Genomic DNA, 14,656 nt, shown 5'->3' with positions numbered 1-14,656 from the left:
ATGTTACGGATTCATGAATAGACAATGCCATAGTGCAATATCTCCAGTTTAGAAAATAATAATGCTGTAGTTTTACAAGTGATTTGGACGACAAACTGTTCAGAAATGTAGGAAAATTGTTTTCTTAGCCATTATTGGGATAAAGCTTCATAATAAATTTGGTTCAAATCAAGCAGAAAATGTGGAAGATACATGGGTGAGAGTTGGAAAAAACCAAATAACTTAAATGTCGGTCAGGGGTCAACCTAGGCCCTCTTTAGGGTCCAGGGCAAAGCCCTTGTGGGTTTTGGGGGCAAAGCCCCATTGGAAGCTAAAAATGGAGTAATTTTGACACTATATTTTTGTTGTTGTTATTGTTATAGGGTTTAACGCCATTTTTCAGCACATGATATGCTATACATGGCGGCCAGTATTAAATGGTGGAGGAAGAACCCGGGAAAACACCAGGAAGAACCACCGACTCACGAGAAGCTATTGGCAAGCTTTCTCACATACCCACATTGGTTGAATCCGAGACTCGAACCCACGCAGACAGAGGTGAAATGGCAGTGATCCGTAATGGAGAGCGCGTTAGACCACTCGGCCATTCGAGGGCCCCCCAATTTTTTGGTAAGAAAATTGTAATTGAACAATCCAGAATTCTTTGGTATGATGCATACAGCCATTTAAGTTTAATGTTGTTTTTCCTGAGTTCATCGTGGTATAAACTGAGGTTGCTGAATCACACAGCAAATAATGCCCGAGGGCACTATGTAAGCCGAGTGGGCAACTGACAGTTCATACCATGACGAACTCAGAAAAACACAACATAAATCTCTTATAATCGCAATTCTTTATAATTTTATTTATTCTTTGATTTTTGTTTTTTTAAAGATATTTCCTATCAGTTTTAGATTCTTGTTTAAGCATATGAATTCGTGTTGAGGGCTTCTGATAAGTAGTTATTTATAGAACAGGGGATTCTCCATCTGTAATGTAATAGCTAAGTCAGCATCAAATAAATTCTACCAATGGTAGGCGATCTAAGGTTTTGAACATTCCACAGCATGGTCTTAATCAAAATCTAAATTGGCATATGTTATATGAGTAGAAGTTCAATATTCAAAGCAAATGATGTGTTGTTTTGTTTGACATATGAATGACTTGTATTTGATACTTTCATGAGTTCATTGTGAATTGGCCAAATCATTATTGTCCAGACACCTGAGTAACCAATTTTCATTTCTTTAGATCAATGTTCGAGTTCACTAACAGTTGAGGATACCTACAAGGGATACTTACAAATGAAATTAAGACAATCAGTAAACAGTTATAGTGATGGGGGTCCAATAGTCAAACAGAGCAAGGCATCAACACTGACATTTACAATGAGGGAGTAGTGGCATCTATCACCCATCCACCCCCACATTATAACTATAAGGGTCAGCATTGTACATTGTAGGACTGTGAATCCAATTGTTATAATGTTAGTCTTTGAAAAAAACCTCCTCCCAATCCCTGTATCCATTTACTTGCAGTTTTATATTCATTTGGGTCAGTGAAAGTGATGGAGCCTCAATGTTCTTCTGGAGATTTTGAGTTTCTCAGCTCTTATTTTTTCTTTCAAATCTAGTCTAAGAAAGAAATTATTTATCTTCAGAAAAACTAGAGAGATGTGTTACCCTACACTGGCTATCCATTCGATCCAGAATCAAACACAAAATTTGTTCTCTGTGCTATGTTTCACTGTCGGACTCTAGTCCAACATACCTATCCGACCTCACCCATGTGTGCACACCAGCAAGCTACTTATGCTATTCTTCTGACAATCGTATACTCATTATTCTCACTATGAAAACAGAGCCATATGGACAGCATTCTTTTGCATACCAGGGCCCAGCAACGTGGAATGAATTGCCCACTGAACTTAGACACAAAGACACACTGATCCCATTCAAGAGTACTCTATAAACTCACTTATTTTGACTGCAAGAACAAACTTAAAGACCTAATAATGTTTCCTACCTTAAATATACTCAGCATGATTTATTATGTTTTCTAATTTCATGGTGTTAGTTTTTGTAATCATATCATTATATGTTTTTTACCTTATAGGTGTTGTCTAATGTTGTAAAGCACTTAGAGTTTCTAAAGATTAGGTGCTATACAAAGTCCTCATTATTATTATTATTTGATTCTGTCACATCAATTTATTTAATTTTCCAAATAAATCATAAACATGCTGTTTTACCTCATTTAAAAGGCAAGCATTATACACCTTCCGATTCAGTGTTTACATGTGACTCTATTTACAGAAGTTATTATAAAGTTGTTCTCTGTAATGTTTATACAGAAATAAATGCTACTGGGTATTATCACATGGTTATGTTCTGGCCAATGGAAATCTTACCTACATTTATCAATCGATGCAACTGCAATTATGGAATCATTAATACATAAATTTCTCATTATAAATTTTGAAGAAAAAAATGTGCATCCTTTCTCAACACAATTTTTCCATTATCACTTTGCAAATGTGACAATTCAGAATCTGATCATAAACTTTAAATGGAAATGTTTTCTTCAAGTATATATATATATATATATATATAGAGAGAGAGAGAGAGAGAGAGAGAGAGAGAGAGAGAGAGAGAGAGAACCAAGAGAAATCCAGGTATTTCAGAATTCAAAAATGATCCAACACTAACAGTAAGCATCAAAAAAGAAACATGTACCCACAATGGATAACTCCAAAAATATCAGATATTCTTAACTTTTGACAATTAAATACTGATAAAATTCCCGTGCTTTGTTTTATTTTTTATTCAGTACAAATCTGTTGAGATCAAGCTGGTTAATACATTCTTTATTTTCTAAATGACTGCATCTGGAGTGTTCTCACCATGAAAGTTAGTCAGTAGATATACATTCCATCAAGCTGCTGAAATACACAATGCTTTTTCCTCCATACAGAACCAGCAGTCAGGAGAAGTAGATGGTTACATGGTTATTGAAGAGTTTAATGTTGCTTTTTCTTAGTTTATCATGGTATAAACGGTCAGTTCCGAATCACACAGCAAATAATGCCCGAAGGGTGTTATGTAAGCTATGCGAGTCGGGAAATGACAGTTTATACCACAATAAAGTCAGAAAAAACAACATTATACTCTTATAATTGCAATTCTTTATAACTTTAATGTTTGTTTTTTTTTTAGTTTGTTTTTAAGATACATTTCCTATCAGTTTTAGAGCCTTATTTAAGTGTATGAATTCTTGTTGTGAGCGTCTGCTACATAGCTATTTATAGATATGGGGTTTCTCCATTTGCAACGTAATAGTTACATTAATATCAAACAAATAATTCTATCAATGGTGGGCGAGCTAAAGTTTTGAATATTTCACAGCATGGTCTTAATCTTTTATCTAAATTGGCATATGTGATCTGAGTAGAAGTTTAATATTCAAAGCAAAGGATGTGTTGTTTGTTTAACATACAAATGACTCTTGGATTTGATGCTCTCATGAGTTGATTGAGTCTTGGCTGAATTATTTTTTCCAGTAGCATGAGGAACCAATTTTCATTTCTTTAAATCTAATTTTGTGATAGTTAACAGTTTAGGTTACCTACAGGGGCTACTTACAAATGAAATCAAGACTATCCGTAAAGATTATATTGATGGGGGTCCCACAGTCAAACAGTGCAAGACTCCAATCCTGGCAGTAAAGTTTGGGCGAGTAGAGGGATTTTTATCCCACACTGTACCTATCAATTTCTTACAATGTAGGATTGTGAATCCAATTAGTCAGCATGTTAGCATACATGCCAACCCATGGCAAGGAAAAAGCATAATCCAAGTAGACAAAATGAGTAATCCGAGCAGAAAAAGAGTAATCCACATATAACAAAATAAAATTCAATGAGCATATGTATAAAATGACCAAATGATTTATGTACCCTTTCTGGTCTTTTAATATCAATTGCTGCTTCAAATTTTCATATATAGCACTTTGAGCTTTTCGAAACACTTTGTACCAGCTGAGATTATGAGTTACTGAGCCTGGGTCTGAATTCAGTTTTATTTTTGTTAACAAGACTGAACAATCTCTCACAGTCAGCATTATAACGGTCAAGAACCAATATTCCTTTCATAACCTGACAAAGAAGAGGAAGTTTATATCTTCCAGTTATTGGATCTTTTACTGGGAAATAAGGTGCCATTGCACATCAACTCTGTCCGCATGAAGTACATTGTCAGGTAGAATGCCAACTTGATACTTCAGGGGTTTGCTAATTTATCAGCAGCCTTTCCTGCAGCAAGGTGCATCTTATGACAGAGACAACTTGAAATGTACACTGATGGAGACATTTTTCAAAATACAGAATGCAACTCCTATATGAATTCCAGTCATCACTGATGCATTATCAGCTGAAAACCCCATACAGTTCTTCCAACTTATGTTTATTCAAAGCATTATCAAGCATATAAAAAAGGTTTTCTCCTGTAGAATCTACTGCTAATTCTGGTAATGAAAGAAGAGCACTCTGACTTTGCTCTTTTCATTGTCAAAGTACCTTACACAAACTTGGTAGAACTTTTTGTCATCATAATCAATGCTCATGTCTGTTGCAATACTAAATGTCCCAATTTTCATGGCTTCTGCAATTTTAAGTGAAATATCTTCTGCTAAACATCTAACAATATTAGATGATTTTGTTCTTGTAGATGTATATTTTCTGCAATTTTGGAATCAGAAAACATCTGTTTGAACAAAGGACCAACATAGTCTTCTACTGCTAGGGGTAGTTCAAGTTCTGTTAAGAACTCGGTACATAATGCCTCTGCATTTATTAGTTCTGCTATAAACAAGAGGTTACAAGCTACCTTAGTATTGAAGTATGTAAAACAAGTTCATTGAAGTTTTATTTGTTTTACCATCATGACCAATATTAAAATCCTTTCCACACAGCCTGCAGTGGGCATGAAGCTGCCCTAGAATGGAACACTGTATTGTGTAATTCATGTATTCATCTCTGAATTGGGTTTTCATCTTTTTCTAATCCATCTGTGAAATAATTTGAAAAACATTTTTGTTCTATCACTCGCATCGACCAGAATAAATCTGACAACTTTTAGCACCAAATATGTACAGACTGGTTCTGTATCAGATATGAATTAGAAGAAAAAATTTTGCAAGCAATGATTAAAAATTAGAAAACCATTCTGTTCTCTCCTAACTAAGCCAAACAGCTGCTATAAATATAAACTGAGATCAAAAGTTTTAAAGTAAAACCAGTATGTTTCTTGGAAATAGGACAGCTGCTATCAACAGAACATAATACTGTTAGGAAAGTGCATGCAAGGACGGAAAAGGGTGCTCTTATGTCGTAGTTGTTAGGTAAAGGCTGTCTTTTCAAGAATACAGTCTTATAGATGAATGGGATGTTAAAAACATAAGAAAACAAATTAATTTTTTGGAGGGGTGACATACCAAAAACGTGTAATCCAAATATGTTTACGCATAAGGCAAAATTTAGTGAAAAAAAAAGAGGAATGATTATGCCAAAAGCGTAATGGTTGGCATGTATGTGTTAGTATATGACCCCAATCTCCTCCCAATTCCAGTATCCATTTACCAATAGTTTTAAATTCATTTGTAAAGAGCCGCCCAAATGCTCGTGTTCTTTCTGGCAGATTTTTAGTTTCCCAGCTTTTTAAAAAAAATGTAATCAAAGAAAGAATTATCTTCAGAAACAGTACAAAGATTTGCTATTTGATTCTGTCAAATCAATTCATTAAATATTCTAAAAAATATAAACCCACTGCTTTTATTTTGTTTTAAAGGCATGCAGTGTGCATTCCTTCTGGTTCAGTGTTTACATTAGTTGCATTGCACATGACTCTATTTACATAAGTTATTATAAAGTAGTCTCTGTACAGTTTATACAGAAATAAAAGCAATTGTGTCTGATCACATGGTTATATTCGTAACAATGGAAATCTTCCCTACAATTATCAACTGATGCAACTGCAACTATTCATTTGTAGCTATACTGAACTGGAGAGAATGAAAAAGAAAATGCAGTTATTGTCTGGGCAAAATTTAAATCGTCCTGACCGACAACTACCAAGCCAAAATAATGCAACAAATTTTTCAAAAAAGGTTTTCAAAAATCTATCAAGCTAAGGGGAAGCGGGTAGAGAAAACAAAGGTAGAATGATATGCATGCAGTTATAGAATCAGCCAAGGCATCTCACTCAAATAATTCAGCACCCTCTAGCTACTATCATTCCTCTGAGGAAATTTTAGGAATCGAATAGCAGTTGAATATAACGACTGAGTTATTTGTGTTTCTGGGATTTCCACAGATGGCACTGAATTATGGAGTGAAGTATAAACTTCGTGATTTAGCAGAACACATCCGAGGAATGAAATGAATACTGCATGAAATCTTCCATTTTTTCACTCAACAGTAAATGAAAGTTTAAAATTTAGTATCCCTAGTAGTAAAACATATACCTCCTGGGGGGAAGGTACTTTCAAATTCAACCAACCCACAACAGAAGCAATTTAAAAAAATTATGACCCAACATCAGATGTGTTTTAATTGAGAAACACTGCCCCCTACAGAAGTATATTTTTTTAACATAATTTCTGGCAATGGGTTAGTGGGTGGTAGAAGCGATTTTAATATTGGGTTGGGGACAGAAGTGATTTAAATGACAGCTGGCTGGAGGTAATCTACTGAATTCATATACATCATATAATCTACTGCATATTTTTATTTGTATTCATTCATTATAATCAGTCTTTTGTTCTTTTGTTTGTTTGTCTGTCAGCCAAGTATGTCTCTGACACTGTGAAATCACAGATTTTCATGGTGGCTTATTATTTGTAGATGTCACTGATCAGTCCCTTAATACCTACTAATTTAACATCCATGAATACAGATTTTATAATAGATATTTCTATTCTAATACAGAAATCATGAATTTGTATCCTCACTAAACTCTGTGTTTCCTAAAGTGATCAATATGTCTTGCTATTTTTCTTTGTTCTCAGGCATGCTGCTTTTGATTAGAATAATAGTTAAATCTTGTATTACTTTAAATGTGTGGTCAGATTCTATGATTCATTGTTATTATTTTTTCCAATAAATGTTTTGGTTAACTTAATATGATTTGTCAGAAAAAAACCAATGATGCCTGTGGAAGTGATGTTGCATCATTTGTCTACTTTTACACTATATCATTTCTTGTAAGAACATCTTTTTCAGTTACTGATGTCTTATTTTTACGCCTTGTTGCAAGACTAATATAAAGTTATAAAAAATTATGGCAAGTCAAACATTTTTATATCACCAATTTAAAAAATGGATGAAAGTCAAGGAATCATTTTTCCCAGAGCACTCATAAAATCAATGTCATTGCAGTTAACTGTATTGTCAACAGCATCATAATCAACACTGATGGCATAGCAGTAACATTCTGCACTTTCAATCAAGTTGTCACAGGTTCTATCTCCCACTTCTAGTCTTTCATATGAGACTTATACCTATGGCCTGAGGGGCTTTCATGGCAGAGTGGTATAAGATGCTTGTCTTGTGAAACAGATCTGAGGGGCTTCCATGGCAGTGGTACAAGATGTTTGTCATGTGATTACTTGCCTCCAATGTGCTAATGAGAATGTTGCCAGTAAATTGTGGAAGGTCAGTGGTTCTACATAACTGGTGTTTGGTGTCTCAAAAGGACTTGGATTTTCTTCAGCAGTAAAACTGGCTGCCATATATAGATTCTCTTCATCTGAAAATGGTGTAAAGGCCATAATGATCTACCAAAACCCGAGATCTCATGTCTAAATGACTTCAGCTGTTGGAGATAAACGTCAAATCAACAGAGGCTCCATGTGCCCAAGTGTACTAAGGTGCTTGCTTTTACATCACTTAAACATCGCATGGAGTGAGTTTGTGTCGCAGATCAACCAATTTAGGTTGGTCGTCTTTCGGGGTTCTTCCTCCACCTAATATATTGTAAAAAAAATCACCAAAAAACCCAAAATCAAACCACACTGAATCAACCAACTAATCAACTGTGGCAACAGCAGCAAAGGTACTAGTCAATCATTTTTGCCACAGCTGTATGAGTTTATAACTTTTGACTCAAGTAATTTTAGTAGACCTTAGAATATCGTCAATTATGCCTTTCTGACAGTTACCTAAAAGTCATCATCAGTTGGTGCAAATGGATTTTTCATGGTGAGCATATGAGATGGAAAAGTCTTGAGCAATCCTGCATCACACACTGCCGAAAAGTTTACATTTTAGCTCACTTAAATTTTCTCTTAACAATGTTCATTGTTCCAACTAGAACTGTTATAACTTATTCAAGCTATATTCACCAATATCTGATGATATGCATCTGTAATAAATATTTGTAACAAAGTATGAGAATGCATCAATGTTTTTCAATGATGCATTTGAATTGAGTAACAACCACAATCAACAAACCAAGAAATAAAATTATTCACTTCTCTCAGGCAGAAGTAGGGTATAATCATAATCTGCCAAAAGATTTTTAATTTTTTAAATTTGCCAAATATTTTTTCCAACCATACTGATTCAGTGGACATATCACCAGAATGGACAGAAACAGACCAGAAGGTTAAAATCAATTTGATACATCTTTTAAGTAGCTAAATTCATATTGGTTTAGTTAGCTGTACACGCTTTATTGTCTTCCTTTTGATGAAATTTCCTACTGAAGCTAAGAAAATAATGTTGCACACATAAAAAAAAGAGGCACACTTCTACTCATTATTGTTTTTATTATACTTCACCATTCCAGCCTGTACTTATGATCTTCTCCCCCAACATACTGTTTGTCTTGTTTATGATATGTATCTAAATTTCTCACTTACTTTTCCTACTACTAATACTATACAAATGTTCAGTGAATATGCATATCAGTGGGAAACACAATGGGGAGACTAAATCCAAGATTGAAAACCTCTACATTTCTGGATGTATTCTGCTTGGATTCCATATTTCTGCACAAAACTCGAGAGTTCAGGACTCTGCACTAATTCAGTTCACACTGTAAATTTGTGCAAACACCACGATATTAAAATTCAGTTACTTAAAATTTTGAGTGCTCATGATCAAATTTATATCAGTATAGACACATCTATGATGACAGCTTTTGTCAAGAAAAAAAAACATAACAGCAGCACCATTTTCTGGATCTATTCAAATCTGAAATGTGTGCTTTCAATACTGCACCAAAGAGTCAGCTGCTGATTTCAGCAATGAGTCGTCCAAACTCGGGCCTGTAAAGGGATGTAAATTATGTTAATAAAACAATGTCCCTCACTTTTTTCAGTTACAAGTAGGACAAGCTCTCAAAAGATTGTTTTTACTAAAATCTTACTTTCATTATCAACCAATCAGGGACAGTAAAACACATATATACTCTATTTTATCTTCACTGATTTATAGTATGGTTCTCGTTCTTTCACATCTGTAGTAATGCGAGTCCTTGAACAACTCTCAATGGTTGTAAGCCTTTTTCGACCATGCTGGATGGACACACTGTAAGATAATGTTCAAGTAACAGAAATACCATGGGATAACCAGAGAACAATAAAATTGAATAGTCAAGTTATCTCCTCTGCAGGGATGCTGCCACGATTTCAGGATGTACTCTATGTTTTGTGTGTGTGTGATCTCCAATGAGGAAGTGGTGGTGGTGGGAATTTCCATTGTTAAATATCTCCCTAACACTTAAATATCTGTCACTCTTTCTTACTGTTCCACTCTGTTACAGCTCTACTGAAATCAAAATTCTCGAAGAGATGTCATCTCTAGTTGTATAGCAATTATTACTGTGATGTCATTGGGCATGGTCATGTGGTTGTGATGGGGTCTTGGTTGGGATGGCATAAAGACTAGGCTTACTCCATATCTGACAGCTAATTATGATGTTGTCAAAAGAATTCAAAAATTTCTAGCAATTCAGTTGGACTCGGATACTTGATTCATAGTCAATGAACAGGTTCTAAAATTGATGTGTTTATTTTGGAGCTATGTTCCTCCATCACATTCAAGATTTGGATATGCCAAAGGTGAAATTGGTACAGATGCATCCTAAACTACTATCGTGGCTACTTCAAATGTTATTTAATGTGTGACTTTAATGCATGAACTCGTAGCTTCAGTGATTTTTGGGTTAAAAAAAATAATTTCTTCTCAAACAACTCAATTTGGTGCAAATTACATTGTTTTTTAATGATACGGTGAGAATTCTTGATGTGTAAAAATTGCGCAAGAAATGAACAACATCAGATCAGAAAATTACTACCACTGGGAAAATACTGATAGGAATATACAGAAATAATGATATAATTATTTAAGTAGAATATGTGGTGACAATACGAGCGCTAGTTCTACAACTTTGTGCAAAATAAATCTTGTACAACTATTCTGTTGTTTCTAACAGCACTGTAATATGGCAATAATTTCTGTCCACTTTTTACTTTAGTCCTTTGCTAATTATAAGTTTTAGATTTTACAACACTAAGCACATTTTACCTTTTGACAATAACACATCATTACAAATATTTAGATACCAAGAAAATAGAAGTTACAATTTTATTAAAAGCACTGGTATTAGTAAGACTAAAGGAGATGGTAAAAAATAAAAGAATCAGGATGAACAGATTGGTAGTGTAGTAAAGAATCCATATATCAGAATGACATCAAGTATTTTTTCATCAATTTCATCAACAGTTAATGATACTGCTTAAAAATGTATTGTACTAGATAATAGACTTTTTTAGTTATCCATTTTGCAATACAAATACCAAATGATGGTTTGGAACTAAGTGCCAATGAGGTCCGCAGAAAATACCACCATGATCAAAATATACATAGGAAGAACCAAGCACAAACAGGACAAATTTTATCCATCTTGCTTTGAGTTTACACAGATCAGTCAGTCTCTTATGTTTAATGTCATTTAATTTTTGCACATAGAGGGCATGTACATCATTTGGTCATACATCTGCATGATACAAAAGTTTGTCCTTTTATTCTTTTGTTGCTCAGTGGTTCTGCCAACTTGAGATCTACACACACTTAATTATGTTGTATGGGGATTCTCTGATGTTCCCTATGAGCATTAATCTGTTAATTGTTTCTGAATTTAATATGATCCTCCTCCTCTTTGTATGAATATTATTCTGTGCTGTGAACTCCTTTCATTGCCTGCTGTCTGAAACGCATATGCATAACTAGCTTGAACAAGTGACTGTTCTTTATGGTTGTGCAATTTTCAACATCTCACATGTATGGCCCCATGGGTATTCTCTCTTGGATATCTCTGTCCCAGAAAGAAAAGTTTTGAACCAGAGGTCTCGTTAGGATTTTAAAACAAAGAGTCCATGGCTCCCATTTTGGTAAAAATATAGTCCCATCAGGAAAAGTTGCAGTCCCCTCTCAGGAAACTATGCCAATTATAAGAACTATTGGTTGCCATAGAGTTTAATTTCTACATTCTTTATAACACTGACATAGCTCTTGCTTGTCCAACAGAGTGAGTCTGAATTTTTTCAATCCAAGGAAGGTTTTATTCAAAGCACTAAGCTAGGCATCTTGGCTAATGTCCCTTTCAAACTATCAGTTCTAGCAACTTTAGCCCTCTCCCGAATCTCACAATCTTCGTCAGTTTGCCGTTGAACCCCAAAATACTCATTCAAGTCTATGTCTCAACATGTCATGATTCCGAGGTCACGTGCATTGCTTATTCCGTTACACTCGGAAATGAACACAATAATGAAAGCTAAAGCTGTTTATTTGATGTACAGTTATAATGACCACATGTACATCTCTGGGTATTTCTGCTGCTGAATTCAAGCACTGTAAATATCAGTAGATTCTCCCACCCAGCTGCCAGTCAAAACCTTTGATCTCGCCGTTTAGCTACTGCATCATGTTCTTTAGATGTACTCTGATAATTGTGATGATGGGGGGTGGGGGGGCTTTCAACCACTAAATTCTGTCATTGTAAATATCATCACAGCTAACTGATCAACACATTTTCCCACTATGCAGGTGACTGAAGCAGGACTGGAAAGTCTTTAAATTTTACCGCCCACCTCAATAAAAAAAATTGGCGTCCAAATACGCGTGATTATAAGCGTTTCTGAGACCTCTGTCAGTTTTCACTAACATGAACCCTGCCAAAGATTCACTTCCTTGAATCAGTGTTTTGCTGCCTCTTATGCCAGATTTTTCTCTTCCATAATGCTGTATTAGGGTTTTAAGTCCAACATTCCCATAGTCTGCTTGTTTAGACATGGGTATATTTAATAAATATAACTGGCATATTGTCCATCTAACACGTACATCAGACTCGCACTCAACATCAATTTTGGGCTTAAAATCACACACTGGTATTTCCAGTGACATTTGCCAATGTCCAACAGATCGACATACATGAAATTAATTGTCATCATAGCTATCACCAGCCAGTATTTGCCGAATTGAAAACGTCGTCTGAAGACAAACCGTGTTGTGATTCAACCATTTTGGTTTCCTGTGTGGCCCTTATTGGAAACATGCATTTGTAAAACTTCCACGATGAAAGTAAGGCTAAAATTTAATAAAATGCCTGTTCCAGGGCCAATGAACAAATCAAATTTAGTTTAACAGCAATTCATGTCGAACCGAAGTATCCAGATATCTGGATGTCGCATCAAGCGCTGTGAGACAGCTTCGGCAGTTCGAATTACGTCGCGAAATGCACTTTTAAAGTTAAAGTTAAAAGTTTATTAAAAATTGCATACTTAGCAAAGCACATTTTTTATATCCGCGGCATTGACGTAATTGTCTTAACACGTATCACTACTTTAAAAGTATGCAAATTCGTACAAATTACGTGCACTCGCGTGTACTGGCATCATTTTCTGACCCAATGTTTTATTCACGTTAGACCGCTGGGGTGGTGGGGTGATGCAATTTTAAATATATATTAGTTTGGTTTTTTTTCTTCTTTCTGACAACCCCACCAGCGATTTCTCATTTTGTTAGCACAACCCACAACAGAAGTGATTTTCATAACCAACCTTCCACTGTCAGAATCAAAATAGTTCGAAACACAACCCCTTCTACAGAAGTTTTTTTGGAGTGCCGTCCCCCGGGGGGGGGGGGAGATATATGTTTTACTGGAACAGCCCTAAGCAATGTTTTTTTTCTCCCAAGTAAATGCTTTCCAATGACTTTAACCCATTTACCCCACCCCCAATCAATGGCTTTACATGATTTGGAAGATCGACTTGTGGGAACATTCCAAAGATAGACTTCAATCAAATAACAAAGACCTTTCACCCACTGATATAGTGTTCATTACCTTGGGAGGGGCCCCGAGTGGCCGAGTGGTCTAAAGCGCTCTTCGTTACGGATCACTGCCATCTCACCTCTGTCTGCGGCGGTTCGAGTCTAAGATTCAGCCAATGTGGGCATGTGAGAAAGCCTGCCAGTAGCTTCTCGTGGGTCGGTGGTTCTTTCCGGGGTTTTCCGGGTTCTTCCTCCACCATTAATACTGGCCGCCATGTATAGCCTATCGTGCTGAAAAATGGCGTTAAACCCCACAACAACAACAACAATTACCTTGGGCAAAAACAAATCTGAACTTACAGAGAGATAGACAAATACGTGCCAACAGCATGAACCAGAATTTTTTTTAGATGTGAACTCAATTAAGATGCTTTTAGATGATGTGCCACTAGAGAAAATCATGGACATTTTGAATAAGTGCAACTGATATATTTTCACCCTACATTTTAAGGCTTTAACTTTAGTTTTCAGTTTTATACTTTTGTTCTATTTTAAACAGGTTGTAAGGAATTTTAACCTCATTGATATTTATCTTTTACAAGTATATGGTTATGATTATTTGAAAAGGCTTATCTAACTAAAACCTGTAGCAAGTTTCCTTTAGCTTTTCAGGGTTTAATTTTTAATCAGTATCATACATCCATGATTGTACTGGTAGGCTGTTAAACCCTATACATGCACAGATATATGCAGTACTGCTGACCATTTCTATCTCCTATTGCACAAGAATCTGGTAAGAAGAAGAAGAAGAAGAAGATGAAGAACAATAACAAGAAGGAAAAGTAGAAGAAAAAGAAGAAGAAAGAAAAGAAAAAAGTGAATTAGCATCAGGATCATGAGTTGATGCCCTATGACCTTAATGTTTTACCCTAACCAGCATGGAGCACTGTAAGTACAGACTAATAAAGAGTCAAGGTTACTCACTAAGTACAGTCTGATAATGAGCCTGGGTTGCTCACTAAATATAGATGAATAAAGGGCCATGGTTGCTCATTGAGTAAGTATACACTAATAAAGAGTCAAGGTTACTCACTAAGTACAGTCTGATAATGAGCCTGGGTTGCTCACTAAATATAGACTAATAAAGGGCCATGGTTGCTCACTGAGTAAATATACACTAAGAAAGGGCCAAGGTTGCTCACTGAGTAAGTATAGACTAACAAAGGGCCAAGGTTGCTGACTGAGTAAGTTGACTGTGGTGCCCATGTTAGTGGTTTCTTCAGTCCCACATTAAGCAAGACAAAGAAATTCTCTACAGCAGTCTATGTCTTTCTTGCTATCATTGAT

The sequence above is a fragment of the Sinohyriopsis cumingii genome, unplaced genomic scaffold, assembly GCF_028554795.1.
Source record: "Sinohyriopsis cumingii isolate HCF-2022 unplaced genomic scaffold, ASM2855479v2 utg000622l, whole genome shotgun sequence".
Taxonomy (NCBI): domain Eukaryota; kingdom Metazoa; phylum Mollusca; class Bivalvia; order Unionida; family Unionidae; genus Sinohyriopsis; species Sinohyriopsis cumingii.
Note: the sequence above shows the minus strand (reverse complement) of the source record.